Below are 17,126 nucleotides of genomic sequence, written 5' to 3' on the forward strand. Positions count from 1 at the left end.
TTTTCCATGCTATCCATCATACTTGATCTATGTCATTGAATGTATTGAAGTTGGTGATCAAGGAAGGTTTAGTTACAAGGATATTTACGAAAGCCGCCTTGATTCGGTGCTAATACAAGAGATGAACCAAATTGAACTAAAGAGAATTCAATTATTGAAATAACATATTTATGTGCACTTAAAGTTTATGTGATTTAATTATATTAGGTACACAAACATAGTCCAACTGGGAGATTGTCAGATGTATTTAAATAGTAATACGTTTAATTAAAGTATATGCTATATATGTGGATTAATAATTTATCACATTGGATTATTTTATTAGATTGGGTCATATTATGTGATCTAATTAATTAAGGCGTAAATTGAGTTGAAGCTCGTTCCTAGTTAATTAGGGTTATATATAGAGCTATGGTCCCAAGTGAATCTTTCTTGAATTCCATCTAGAGAAAGATCTCACTTAAGCTATTCGGTTAAAGAAGATAATAGCCGCCTTATAATTGTCGTCAATTTTGTAATAGATTCCAGTATGTTATTTTTAATAATTTAGTATGAATGATCTATTCCATATAGATTTAAATTAATTATTTTAACACCTTTCTCTGCCTTCTTACATCTCATCCACACATTTCAGCGGTGCCACAACCTTTTTCATCGATTGTCTCGCCAATTTCAAGCTCTTCTTCTCAACTAAGACCCATCTTCTTTCCATCTATCAGCCGATTCCTTCCAAATAGAAAGAAACTCATCTCCAAACGTAACCACAAATTCTCCCAAATCGAAAATGGGAAAACCCCATCTTAAATTTTTAAAATATATATATATATATATATTAAACACCCAATTCTCAAACTGTTTCTCAGCTACGCGATTAAAGGTCTGCTAGTGGGATTAATGGTGAACCTTTATAACCACATTCATTCTTCAAGTTTGATTCAAATTATGCTCTAGGGCTTTTTAATTTTTTTCACATTCAGTTGGTAAAAATGCCAATCAATTTGACCTCCGCCCCAAATTTAATGGACGACGGAGGGGCTTTTCAATCGTCGGAGGCGGCGTCTGTACCACCACCACAGCATGACCCAGTAGCGCACCAGCAGCATCAGCATCAGCCGCCGTCGATGGGGATGGAAAATATTCCGGAGTTTCACACTTAATGTCGACGGGAGGATCATTACACGTTCTCCACCGAACATGACAAAATGGTTTATTAATTTATGATTCTGGAGTTTCAATGGGGGCTACGGTGGTGAATTGAAAAGAGAAAGGAGAGGGGAAGAGAGAGACAGAAAGGGTGGGGAAAAAAAGTGTACCTTTCATACATCAAATAGAAACTTACCTCAAACCTCGAGTATATTTGGCCTTTGAGCTCAATTTTAATTTCCATTTTTAAAACATTCACTTCTTTATTTATAGATTAGTTAACCGTACACATCATTCCTAACCAAAATAAATTATCAATACTTTATAAGATATCTTAAATTACAATTTTAGTCCAAAAGATTACGTCTAATAGGTATTTAAATCTTAAAACATGATCAATGTGTCTATGAAATTTTAAATTGTTAAATCTTTACACTTTTAATTTTTTTTTTTTTTTTTTTTTTTGTATATTATGTCTAATCTATTATCTTTTATTCTCAAAATTAATCGTCAATTACACCAAATCAATTTATTCAATATGTTTTAAAATTTCAAAAACCAAGGTCCATTTAGTAATCATTTAGTTATTGAAAATTAAACATATTTTCTCTCCATTTCTTATCCTGATTTTCATCTTTTTCAAGTAAGAAAATTGACTTTGCCAAATTCTAAAAATAAAAATAAAATTTTAAAAAATTATTCTTTTTAGTTTTCAAAACTTAGATCGATCAGAAAATATTGGTAAATAGAGTAGATAACATAGCAATAATTTTAGAAGCAGATCGAATATCCATAGACTTTGATTCCAACAACCAAAATTAAAAAAGGTAAATAAAAATGTACCTTCTACTTGTAATGGAACCAAAAATGATTTAGGTGGATTACACATGGTATGAGAATTAGATGGTAGTATTAAATTCGTGGGGGATTTATTCATATAGCTGTGAGGTGTGGGTGGTTGAAAGAGACAGCATTCAAAACCTTGTAGCCTTGTAGTTGTAGATTAAACGTCTAACTTTTTTTATCAAATATTTTCAATCCATAAAAGTTTCATCATAACTAAAGAATTATTTCTCAATCAAGCTGAGTGGGATGATACGAAATAGAGCAGTTGCCAATTGACATGCAAAATCGAGGATTTAATTGGTTTTGACATCGCTACAAGAAAATCGTGATATCATGATATTTAAAAATGGTCATATTTAGAATTCATGATAATTATTTTCGGTCATGATATTTTTTATAAAGGTATGATGTTCAATGCCAGTTTTCGAAAAATGTCATAATTGAGCTTTAAATTACAATAAATAATTGTCACTAATGAACGATTACTGACAATGATAAATTGTCATTATCAAATTTAATATGACATGTTATATTGTTATCAATTGACTCAAAATTGGCTAATTTATGTAGAATTTTAGGTAATGATCACATTTATAAAATGCCAAAAAATAATATATAGTGATATTTTTTTCCTTGTCAAGACTAAATGGAGCATGATGATTTTTAGTGTCATTAAAATGCACTTTTCGATAGTTGTTATTTTTGTGAACCCTGTCATTATATATAAGATATATTCGTATATATAGAAAATAAGTATAAAGTTGATAATATTTTTACATAAAAGATCAACTAATAACCATTAATAAAGGTTTTACCATAAGCCACATCAAATTACATTTCAATCAAAGTTTAGCTACTAACCCTACAAAAAAATCATATAAATATATCAATGCTCCATGGTTTTTTTTTTCTCCAACAAATTCTTACAAAAACGGTTAAGAAAATAAAAAATCATTTTAGAGTTCAACTCTACCCATCAATATTGACAATAATAACAATATAGAAAGGTTTTACCTTTCCAATGTTAATAAATTTTCCTACACATTGATCTTGCCCAAAACATGGAGTTCATAACCTATATCCACAAGTATGAACACCCATCATCAAATTAGGTAAATGTTTTACTTATACAACATTGATATAATAACCTATACTTGTAATTCATCCATATCAACAATCATAACAATATTTAACAAAACTCTCTTCTTTTCCTTATTATTATTATTATTATTATTTTCTTAGGAGGGAGAGGTATACAAATGGAAATGTAAAAACAATCACATACATATTGAGCACCAATAAGTTGTTGAAAAATAATAAAAGAGATCCCGTCAACCTATACATTTCTCTCGATAATCATCACAAGTTCTTCCTAGAATAAAAAGTCAATACTCAAATTAGTCTACATATATATCATTCAAGCACTAAACTCACTACTTCGTTGGTCTTAATTCTCCCTACTGTGTGAATGTACACTACTACAAAAACTGTATTACTTAGACCTTTTTTCGCAGTCAAGTATCAGTGTTACTTGATGTTTTTAAAAATGTCAAGTAATCCAGTGTCAAGAATAAGAGAAATTTTTTGACTGGCTAAAAGCGTCAAGCTGTAATTTACTTGATATTTTATAACTATCAAGTAAATGACATATGTTGACTTATTTTAAGTATCAAGTACCTAAATTCTTAACATTTATTATGGATCAAGGTTTTCATAACTTACAGTTTTTCCTTGTCAAATATAATTTCTTCTTGACACCAAAAGACTGACAACTTAATGAATACTTGATACGTTCTTATATGTTTTTTTTTTAAAAAAAAAATATTACTAGAAGTTACCTATAATTGCTCATGTTTTGAGATCCAATAATAATATAATTTAATCGAAGAGGATAATTATTTATTAACCAAATAAACAAACAACACATATATATGAACAATCTAAGCATCAATCAACCCAAAATTTCCATCAACCTAAGAAAGTTCATATATCTTCAACATATATATTGTCATATAACAACCTCATGTCAACAAAGTTCAAATGAACAATTTCTAAGTTAAAAGAATATGAACCCCATATAAACTAGGGGTGTTCAAAAAACCCGATGACCCGAAAAAACTGATCAACCCAACCCAACTCGTGCAGTTTGGGTTGGGTTATCAACTCATTTGGGTTGGGTTGGGTTCAAATAAATGAAAATTTTATGGGTTGTGTTGGTTCATGTTTCACCTAATATAACCCAAACCAATCCGAACAATCCAAATTTATTATTAACTTTAAAATATATTTTTTTATTACTTATAACACAATTATATATACATATATTGATTTTAATTTTATTTAATTCCAATATTTTTTGATAATTTATTATTTAACAACTCTTAAAAGTAGTTTCTTTACACTTTAGAAATAAAATTTTCACTATATAAATTAAAATTTTGTTAATCTTAATTCAATATATGAAAATAATCAAATTCGATTTTTACATATTTACGTTTTACTTCTTTTTAGAACAAAATTTTAAATAAATTTCAAAAGTATAAGTAACTATCAACTAGGGGTGTTCATGGGTTGGGTTGAGTTGGGTTGAAAGACTTTTTAGACCCAACCCAATTGTTTGGGTTGTAAATTTTTTCAACCCAACTAACTCAAATATTTCATGGTTGGGTTGGGTTGGTTCAGGGTAATCGGGTCATTTATTTAAAATTTTGTTCTAAAAAGAAGTAAAACGTAAATATGTAAAAATTTTAGATTAACAAAATTTTAATTTATATAGTGAAAATTTTATTTCTAAAGTATAAAGAAACTACTTTTAAGAGTTGTTAAATAATAAATTATCAAAAAATATTAGAATTAAATAAAATTAAAATCAATATATGTATATATAATTGTGTTATAAGTAATAAAAAATATATTTTAAAGTTAATAATAAATTCGTGTTGGTTTGGGTTAATTAGGTGAACCATGAACTAACCCAACCCATAAAATTTTCATTTATTTGAACCCAACCCAATCCAAATGAGTTGATAACCCAACCCAAACCGCATGGATTAGACTGGGTTGATCGATTTTTTCGGGTCATTGGGTTTTTTGAACACCCCTACTATCAACCCTATATGAACACATTTCCAAACAATCAACCCCCTGCTCCCTATTGAACAATTCCAAAAATTACAACTATCAATCCTAGATGAAGTAGTCATAGCCAAATTTTGCTCATTATGCTCCCGCCTCCACAAGAATAATGTAGCTCGCTTTGAACTTGTTTCTTTTAGCATCTACACATATTGAAATAACATATCGAAAACCAGATTGAAATAATTCAAATATAAGCTAAGCACAACATAAAACATTGTGTAATTGAAAAATGGATTTGAATGAATGAATGAACAGGATGCATGTTCCATAATGAAGGAGGTCTAATGAGTTTTGAGCATCCAATGAACAAGATGAAAGCAATGCCTATAATTGACAGTGAAGAGCCATGTGTAGAGCTAATTTCACGGTTGATGTGAGAGTTTTGAACCTGATGGTCAAACAGAACGCAAACATCAACAGAATAAATCAATTTACAATTACAGATAATCAACAATAATCACTAATCTGTAATTTTAATACCCAATGATACTGAGAGATCTGCTCACGACTTCGACTCTGAAACGGAGAACAGCCCACTGAAAAACAGCCCAAAAATCGAGTGCACTGCCCGCCTCTGACTAGCGAACCACGCGCAGACCCGCGCATCTCTCTCAGTCGCTAACAACCTTCGAACCCACGCCGAACGAACCCCACCGGAAGCAAGGCGTCTACCCAGACCGGACCAGAAACCTACACGGACACCACGTCGTCGGACACCACATCGTCGGACACCCACCTAACGTCAACTCGCCAGACGAGAACGAGATATCTGCCGCCCATTAGTCTGCAAACTCATTAGACCCGATGGTTACCTCTGCTTCAGCTTCGTGTGTCTGCTGTGTTGTTCCAACCGGTTGCCGCTCACCCTATCTTTTTATCAAAACGGATGCTACAATGTTTTCTTCTCAAGGTCACGATTTTTCAGCCCTAAGAGGAATAAGGGTTTAATTACAAAAATGTCATTTGTCCATAATTACCAGAATGTCATTGGGCCTTTAATTTCACCAAAAATTCACTTAAATACCTTGTTATTTTCTACAAATCCCCCTCATAACAAGAACATTTAAGTGCCAAGTAGGTATTTAAACCTATGGACTGGAAGAACCTTGGTTAACATATCTGACAAATTCTCAACTGTGTGAACCTTGACCAGTTCAACATCTTTCTGGCTACAACTTATCTATTCTTAGACCATTCGTGATGAGATGGATTCTTCGCAAGATGAATAGCACTCTGGCTATCACAACAGACGATAAGAATGAACTCCTGCGATAACAACTCACCAACTATCCTTTTCAACCACACTACCTCTTTCACAGCTTCACCCACTAAAATATACTCTGATTTAGTAGTAGACAAAGCAACAACTGACTGTAGAGCAACCTTCCAACTGACCACATTACCAAACAAATGAAAAATGTGACCTGATAGAGACCTTCTTTTACCAAGGTCTAAGCGTAATCTGCATCTGTGAAGCCTTCCAACAGTGCTTATTTATCACAATCCCTGCTAAAACACAATGATACACTGGCATTACCTTTCAAATATTGAAGCACCCATTTAACTGCATTCCAATGCTTCTTCTCAGGATTTGACATAAACCTACTTATCATACTCATAGCATATCCCAAGTTAGGCCTAGTACAAATCATCAAATACATAATACTTCCAACAGCATTACAATAGGGAATATTAGACATCTCTAATCTTTCTTGTTCAGTAACAGAACACTGAGATGAAGAAAGCCTAAAATGAGATGCTAAGGGTGTCGAAACTGCCTTATAACCAGATATATTATACTTCTCAAGAGTTTATGCACATAACTCTCCTGCGAAATGGTTAATAAACCTTTCTTCTTATCTCTTTTCACATCCATGCCTAAGATCCTTTTTAGTTCACCTAAATCTTTCATCTCAAATTCACTAATCAACCGTTTCTTGAGATCACAGATTTCAGAATAATCCTTAGACACCACGATCATATCATCTATATACAGAAGTAGATATATGTACCTTTCTGAGATAGTTTTCAGTACACGCATGCATCATATGAGCTCCTGTGAAACCCCTGCTTCAGAATAAAGGTGTCAAACCTGATATACCATTGTCTCAGCGATTGCTTCAGTCCATAGATGGTTGTGAAGACGACAAACCATGTCTTCCTTTCCTTTCACCTCATAGCCCTTAAGTTGAGCCACGTAGATCACTTCCTCCAATTCTCCATGAAGAAAAGATGTGGTGTCGTCCATCTGTTCAACAAACATATCAAATTGAACAGCAATAGATAAAATTAATCGAATGGACGAATGCCTCACCACCGAAGAGGAAATCTCATGAAAGTCAACTCCTTCATTTTAAGTGTAGCCCTTGGCTACCAGACTAGCTTTATACCTAAGCTTGTTGTCACCTCCTGTACCTGGCTTGATTTTATAAATACACTTTGAATGAATGAGTTTTTGATTAGGAGGCCTTGGAACCAATGACCATGTCTGATTCTTCTGCAATGAGAACAACTCTGCTTCCATAGCATCCTTCCATTGTTCCTTCGAATCAGATACAATTTCCCCCTCAAAAGTAAGAGGCTCTGCTTCATACTGTCAACTGCACAAGTAAGAGCATAAGCAACTAAATCAGCATAACCATACCTCGTTGAAGCCTGCCTCACCCACTAACGCCTGTCACGTGTAAGCTGATAGTTTTGTAGGTCACTGTTACTTGAACTTTCTTCACTGAAAGCTCCCTCATCAATCAAAGTCCTCTGAGTTGGGGTCGTCTACCATCAGAACTAGATGACTGATCACTGGATTCGCCTGAACTAATTGATGGTCGTGCTTTAGAATCAATTCTAACCTCTGCCTCAAACTAATTGATGATTGATCACTGTTGTGAAAGAGCTTGAAGATCTCTTTCACTCAGTCTGTTATGCCATAACATAGACTTATCTGTTTCTTTCCCAGATGCAACAGAAGCACTACCTGAAACTGCAATACCCTCCAACATATAAAGGCCGTTCCTCAAGGTCCCCTTCAGCTTAATCAAAGAACCCTTGATAACCTTCAAAACTCCATTCTCAGATTTATAGGAATAACCTACTCTATCTAATTCGCCCAGAAAAATTAGATTTCGTTTGAGTTCTGGAACATACCTTACATTAATAAGAATTCTGATCATTCCATCATGTGTTGCAATTCGAATTGACCCAATTTATTTTACATCACAAGTACCATTATCACCAAGCAAAACTGATCCCTCATCATTTTCCTGAAAGTTAATCAAGAAATCCCGATTAGGAGTCATGTGAAATGTGCTCCCTGAATCCATGATCCAAGCATCTTGAATATCCCTGCTGGACACCATCAAGACCTCTGCTGAATCATACTTATCAGTGACATTTGCTGCACTAGAATCCCCTGCATGCTTGCTACTTGATGCTTTCTTGCTCTTATTCAAAGGATAATTTTTCTTATAGTGTCCTTCTTTATGACATAGGAAACACTTTCTGACTTTCCCCTTTGATTTTGACCTAGATCTCGACTATTTTCCTTTTTCGTTCTTTTTCTCACTTTTGCCCCTGGCCATGAGTAACTCTCCATCCTTGCGTTCCTTTTTAATCTTGAGGTTTCTCGTTCTCAAGGCATCCAATACTATATCCATAGACAATAAATCCTGTCCATATTTAATAGCTGCCTTAACTTCTCGATACAATTCAGGCAATGAATTCAGAAGAATAACTGCTTGATTTTTATTCGACATCTTCTCACCGATGTTATTAAGATCAACTGTAATCTTTTGGAATTCATCCAAATTCTCTTCTAAGCCTTTACAGAGTCCATCTTATATCCAAAGAATTTCTCTTTTAGATATATTTGGCAAGGACTTAGTCAAATAAAGACTTTCTAATTTCTTCTATAACTCTGCTGTAGTAGTGGCCTCATCTACTAGTTTAAACACTCTATCTGACAGATACAGAATTATCGTCGAATAGGCCATCTCATCCATATCTCTTTTTTCAGCTTCTGTAATTGTTGGCGGAAGGTCATTTTCGTCTAAGATTTTGGCTACCTTTTGTTGTACCAAAATAGCTCTAATCTTTTTCCTCCATAACCCAAAATCACCTTTCCCATCAAATTTAACAACTTCGAACCATGTAGACATCGAAACCATTTGTCAAATTATTCCTAACAAAAAATTCTCCTGAATAAAGAATATGCTTGCACACTACCACACACCTTTCTTGGATCGAAAGGAGCTCTGATACCACTTGTGAGAGTTTTAAACTAACTTAGATGGCCAAACAGAACGCAAACATCAGCAGAATAAATCGAAATCAATAAAGAACGAACATCAAGATATATAGTGGTTCAACTAGTTTAGTCTACATCCACTTTAAGAACCAGCTTGAATCAATTTTATTATGAGCAATGAGGAATTTACAATTACATAATCAACAATAATCACCAATATGTAATTTAATACCCAATGATACCGAGAGATCCACTCACGACTTCGTCTCTGAAACCGAGAACAACCTGTGAAAAACAGCCCAAAAATCAAGTGCACTGCCCACCTCTAACCAGCGAACCATACGCAGACTCACACATCTCTCTCTGTCGCTGACAACTGACGAACCCACGACGAATGAGCCCCACCAAAAGAAAGGCGCCTACCCAGACCGGATCAGACACCTGCGCGGACACCACGTCGTCGAACACCCACTTGACGCCGACTCACTATCGAATTCACCAGACGAGGACAAGATATCTGCCGCCCACTAGTCTGCAAACTCACCAGACCCGACGACTACCTCCGCTTCAACTTTGTGTGTCTGCTGTGTTATTCCAGCTGGCTACCGTTCATCCAATCTTTTTATCAAAATGGCTGTTACACTCTTTTCTTCTTAAGGTCACGATTTTTCAGCCCTAAGAGGAAGATGGGTTTAATTACAAAAACATCATTTGTCCATAATTACCAGAATACCATTGGGCCTTTAATTTCACTAAAAACCCAATAAACCCCACTTAAATACCTTGTTATTTTCTACAGTTGATGTTTATACAAGGGTCAACAACATTCCAAGGAGAGGCAGTGAAGCTAATTGGGTTGAATGGGACACAAACTAGACTCATACATTTCTCTCTTTTCTATGTGTTGTTGCTGCTACCATTTTCACAATTTAACTTTTCTAAGTCCTAACATCTCTTTCTCAACTCCAATGGCTTGTAATTATTTTAAACAATAAAAATTCTCTTTTCCTTCTTACTTCTTCATATATGTAAATAAACAAATGAACCCATTACCTGTTAAAACAATTATATTTCATCACGAAGAATTATATCAAACACCTTGTCAGTACTATAATATTTCTTGTTTTCATTTTGTAGTTGTATATTCTCGAGTTGCATAGAACTCAAATTGATCAAAACTCATCCAAATTCAAATTTTTAAAACAATCGAAAGCTTGAAAAGGGTTCAAAATAATATAATGAGAAAAATCAAAATGGAGTTAGGAAGTTTATAACCTCTGAAAATAGGAAGAAAGAGCTTGATTCCATTTTGTTCTTCGATCATCGTAAAGTAAAGAATCCAATTGAAGGAATTCTTGCCAAAGAGTACTTTTGAGCGAAAGCAAGATTGTTCGAAATTCATTGTGACAGAATTAACGCATTCATGATCATACAGGCTAGTTATGCATTTAACAACTAATTACAGGCATGCTTTGAAACTTTAACCAACAAAAGAACAAGATATGTACTAGTTGAAGAACTCTTCTTTGCCTCAAATCTCGCTCTCGTCAATGGACTGCACCTCTCGCTCCTGCTGAGATTGTCCAAGCTATCGTCCACCCAATCACGGCGTCGTCTAACCACGATAAAACTCCTCACGAACACGGCAACAGGGAAGACACCACCACTCGGAACCCTTGGTATTCTCGAAGTGAGAATCCATGAGGTATGGGCTCTGTTAGATTTGGTAGAGGGAAGGAGGAAGAGACGATCATTTACCACGACGAAGCAAGTGGGAGATATCAGGTGTCTATCGTATAGACAATGGTTGATCGTTTAGGTAAAGGTACACGATTGTGTAATAAAAGGGATGAGATCGTATAGACGATCATTTAGTAAACACTCAGGCGCGCGATCGCGTAGAAAAAAGCTAGACGATCGTTTAGTAAATTCTATGCAATCGTTTAGAAAACCGCGCGCATGTATACGATCGTTTAGAAACTTTGATTTGTCGTATATGCTCTCAGTTTGCTATGCGATAGGTGGTATAAACAATCAGTGAACGAATGTCTGGTTATTTGTAAAATGAAAAAAAAAAAAATCATTTTATCCTTTAGTTATGAAAACTGAATGCAACTTTCCACTAACTCATACGGTTACGGAGAAAAAGTCGGGCAACAATTATCCCATAATTGTTAAATTAGAAAATAAATATAATCTTATTATATTTATAATATATGGTTTAATATCACATCATATGCAATATATGAACCATAATCCTTTTCTCCTCCACTAGATATAAATCATATTTATATCATTTTCCTCCAAATAATGTATCTCATATATCATGTCAACTATATCATATATAATTGACCAGTTCAATCATATATAATTGAACTCCCTCTTGTCAATTTGAACACTTCAAATTGACCCAAAAACTAATTCTCAACTCCATTGAGCTACCAAGGGGACCTTATGAACCTATGGCTCGAAGCTCCAATGGTACGTGAATAGCTGACTAAACTCTTTAGCCACGAGATCCACCATTCGTTAACTGCTAGGTATTCCACTAAAGATCGACAACTGCACTCTTCTCACCATAGATATATTTATGTGTCCATTAGATATAACCAATCATGAGTATGATGACCCTTCACAAATGTTCATAAGTATAGCTAGACCAAATTACCGTTTTGCTCCTATAGTTACATCTAACTCCTTAAGTACCACTGATCTCTCTAATGAACAATACAACACAGTCCTACTATGTGTGGACACCTCTTGGGCCATGAGAAGGTGTGTGGCGCCACATCGTTCAAGCCCCGAAATTAGCCCTTAAGAGAGCAATCTATCTACTTACCCCTACTTTGGGGAAGGAGTGAATTCCATCTTGTGTAGCTGAGTTCCCAACTCCCAAATCAGACGAACCCCCAAAGTGGTAGGTTTGAGTCAGCAATTTGGTCACTCATACCCATATAAATCAAAGGACTGCCCTCAAAGGTAGGAGTTCTCAATTCACTTAGGATTAAGGTTATGTTACCTATGGTCATCCTAGTGAAGTGAAGTCTCTGTCATGAACGACGTTATATAACGAGACTATAACACTTCATGGTTCGGTCTTATACAAACTCCTTTGTATAGAACGCCCTCGCTCGCATGTCTTCACATGAATGATCAGGATCAGACCATCTGTAGCAAGTCACAACACTTGTATCTATTCTGCAAAGCGGGCTGCATCCGTAGCATTACCAGGATAAGATTTCCCTCCTATATCCATATACTACAGACCATTTTGGACATGATCTACCTGTATGACTTCACATACATGCTTAAGTTAGAAATGACAACCAGGAATCTTAGTTTATTGGTTTGTGGTAAAGCAAATAAAACATTCAATGTTCCATAGACAAAAGTGAATAAATATCATATATTATTACATCACAAGCGTTTGTTCAAAACTGTGTTTACAAACTACAAGACCCAACGAGAGGTTAGGGCATCATCCCCAACAGATATCATATCTTATCATTGACACATTAATCTATAAAAACATTACAGAAATTCAATGAAAAATTTCAAGCCATGAATATGAAACTGCTCAACTGGCAGCGGAAAAAATGCCTAAAATTTTTCCCAAGAATGATCAAAACAAAGGTTCAAAAATGCCTAAAACTTTTCCCAAGGATGTTCAAATCAAAACAGTGAAAGCTAGCTAGAGAAACTTAAATGAAATAACTTCAAAATAGTAATTAAACAAACCAAAATCATGTCCTACCAAAATTGTGATTCTTTAATAATTACTCAAAATCTAAATCTCAGCTTAAGAAACAAAATCAGTAAAGAAGAAAAACTAACCTTGTTGTAAGCATTATAATCGAAACGGCTCTTGAGAAGTTCAAAAATGTTGTTCTGCAAATACTTGAGAACTGTATTCTTCTTCTTTTGAACTGAATCTAGTCGTGTCTTTGTCATATTTACACAAGATTTGCTACATTATGAACAAAGAAGGAAAAAATCAGTAAAAAGAAACCTGACAAAAAAAGATGTGAGCAAAGATCGAAGTTTGAAGAACAGACGAACGAATATATCTGAGCAGAACAACGACGAAGTGAACGAATCTGAGTGGAAGAGCTAATGGCGGAGCTCGAGCGAGAGTGATAGAACGAAAATCAGAACGAATGACGTAGAGACAGCTGAATGATGGAGTTGATGGAACGATAGAGTTGCCGATGAGAGATATAGTAAGAAGCTTTGGCGGAGAGAGCTTTGTGAGAAATGAGAGAGAATAAGGCTTTGAGATATGAAATAGAGTTTCGCTCAAATAGGGAAGAAGAAATCGAGGGAAGGGGAAGGAAAAAATAAATTAATAAACCACAAATTACTTGACATTTATAAAGTGTCAAGTAAAAAACGGAATGAAAAAAATCTGAAAATTTCTGCCAACCTTCATTTTCTTTTTTCATTATTCTTGATATTTTTCATCAAATTTACATGTTACTTGACTTTTTTTCTATACAAAAATGTCAAGTATTCAAAAGTTTCAAGTGTCAAGTAATATGGTTTTTGTAGTAGGGGTACATGTATTTCTTCTCCAAAAAATCATTTACAATAAAATACAGTCCAAAAGCAACAAAAAACACCAAATACCATATATCATGCAAAAAATATGTGTGATCCTACAAACTCAATCCATTCAAATCGTACACAGTCAATGTCATTTTGTGTATAAGTAGATGGTGCACCTTTCATCTGTATACAAGAAAGTGGATCTTAACTTATGGCACTAAATTTCTAGTTCAAATTGTTTGAAGTTCACAGTATATACCATGTCTACAATTGAAGTGTTCTTGAACAATATTATATCACACATAAACCGTATGACATAATAGCCGCATTCAACTCGCCCAATTGTTTAGGGCATTGTGCATAGAACATAAGAAACATAGATATGGTAAATAAGGTTTCTATGAACTAACTTGTCACTTACTTGCATTGTCATTTCACCTACCTTGATGACCTTCCAACTTGACTTCTTCTTTTTTGAGACGTTGAAGGACCTACGTAGGCATACATGGAATAAAAAAGATTTTAACTATTGACATAAAATAGTTAGTCATTATATGCTAAATGGTATAGTAAGTAACACATGATTTCCAAACTATGTATGCCCAATTTCTACCCAACATACCCCGAATTATAAGAAAACATGAGAACTTGCCCAAGTGATTCTTTATATGTAGATATTGAAATAGATCCAGCATCCAAGAACTTGTACAAACTTAGAGTATTGGATTTGTCGACAATTTTGTATAAGTACCTATGAATATAATAACCATAATGAATAACTACTCAACCGAATTTGTAATCATAAGATAGTATTATATTAATAATGTCACTTACATCATGTATATATCGAGGCAAGGTGTTAATATTGGACACATACAACAAACATCATGGAGCACGTCAAGCAATATGCAATATTTTCTTTGGATACGAAATACGCCAACATGTACTTTCATCTGGATTGGTGACTTAATATGGTAAAGTTCTCGAAGCAAACAACATAGAGCTATTAGAGAACTTTGAAGAGGTGGTTGATTTCTAGATCTTTTGAGATTTTCTTAACTTTATTCTATTACACATTTTAACATTAGAAATAATATATACTATCACATACAATAAAAAAAAATTGATGGCATGAACTAAAAGTGTGAACTATAAAACAAAAGGATAGAAAACTTGATATTTCAATAAATACATATTGATAAATTTTTAATTGTTAACCCATATGCCCTCAGAGTCATCTCGAATATAAGGAATTTCACTTTCGTCCATGTCAATTGGTTGTCCATTTAGATACTGTAGGATAATGCAGTGAAGTATCTCCAAGCTCATCTTCATAACACGTGTCAGTAAAGTCCTTCTGTGTTGTGTGACAACAATCGATCATTGTGAATGCCAACACAAATTCTTTGCATGTTCAGAGCTCTTAAACATCCTTATGAACCTTAGAACTATTGGAAAGTACCACAATTGTTTAGCAACCACTCCTTTTATCTCTTCAACCAAGTTCTTAAGTATCTTCCATCTTGATAAATTACACTTAAGACATTTAATGATGTTTGCATACTTTTTCATATACAAACAATAATCATTTAGACATGCATCTATTTTTTGATAACTCAATCCTAAGGAACATAACGAAGTGTTACTTGTCAGTCTAGTATAAAAATGAAGTATATTCTCCAATTTTCACAAATTAAACTTAAAATAAATAACAATCAACTTAAACTTACCTATTAAAATGGAAACTAAAGCAACCCAAATATATACATAATTATGGTGGAAGATTAAACCATGAAAAACATATATTTCAGAACAACCTAAATATGCATAAACCATACACTATTGAACAATAGACATACATGTATATAGACCAGAAATATCAACTTCAACACAAATCTAATTAAGTCAAATGGCAAAAACTAAAATCTAAAAACAAAGGTTTAAAATAAAATGATAATAATTACTTCACCACAACTGTTTGGCTCCAAAAGTGACAACCCTGGTGTCGATGCTGATTATTTGACTATGATCGTCACAAATTTGGTGGTGAACGATGATGAATATTGATGGAGGACGACCAATGAGTATCAACGGAGAACGACGAGCGAAACTAAGAAATTCCGGAAAGTGTTCGCGGGGCTGACTGATTTGACTCACTAGAAAGCATCCGATATGGAAATAGGGAAACGAAGAAACGTCGAGGATGTGCAATGAGGGTAGGGGAAACGTCTGCTATGGATATGGAAATAGGGAAACGAAGAAACATGGGGCTAACTGTTTGGCTTCATGGTTCAACTAGCCAACGCGGTTAAGGGAAAAGTCTAATTCGAATTCTTAGAAATAATGTTAAGTTAGGGTTTTAATATATTTTTATTAAAAATTTAGTGACAATTAATAAATTTCATTAATTGATGAATGCCACGAATTATGAGAAATCTCCGCTAAAAACGAAAATTTTCACATTTATGACACTTTTTCCTTTCCCTTCTCTCAAAAAGTATATACTTTTAACTCTAAAAGGCCGACTTCAGATTCTTTACAATTCTACCCGTCGTTGAATTTAAAAAGATAAAAAGAGAGAGAAAAGAAAATAAAAGGGAAATTTATTTATTAAAAATTCAAGACTTGCCATGTGAACAAAAAGAATAAATACTTTTGTGGTATGGTTGATTTTTGAATTTGAATTAGGACCTAAACCAAACATCAAAATGAGAAACCTCTTCTTCAGGAATCTCTTAGAATCTATTAAATAACATAAGATTGAATTTGTCTTCACTCATCAACTTAAACTTTTAAGTAAATGGATAATTCAAACATTGGTGCAGATTTTTTTACAAAATCAAGTATTTCTCATTTTCACCATTTTCTATTTCAAGCTCTAGACCTATAGACTCCATCATCATTTCATTATGCCCTAATTTCCCCTAATTTCTCCAAATATTTACTCTTTCTTTCTTCTTTTCTTCCACCACCCACTTGGTTGCTCAACCTTCTTAAATCAAATGAGATCACAACCGTCTATCTTTTGTACCAAAAAGGAAAAAAACAAAAACAAAACCTCTACCCAGTACAACTTGATTATTATAATTCCTTCTAGAGAGAGACTCATATGGGGGTGGTTGTTCCAATGGAAAAAAAGGGCTTTGTTCAATTAATTAAGGCTTGTTTAATTACTATTTGTTTCTTTAAAAGAAATGTACAAACTTTCTCA

The sequence above is a fragment of the Benincasa hispida genome, chromosome 10 (assembly GCF_027475165.1).
Source record: "Benincasa hispida cultivar pf3 chromosome 10, pf3_genome.v1.1, whole genome shotgun sequence".
In the NCBI taxonomy this organism is placed as follows: Eukaryota; Viridiplantae; Streptophyta; class Magnoliopsida; order Cucurbitales; family Cucurbitaceae; genus Benincasa; species Benincasa hispida.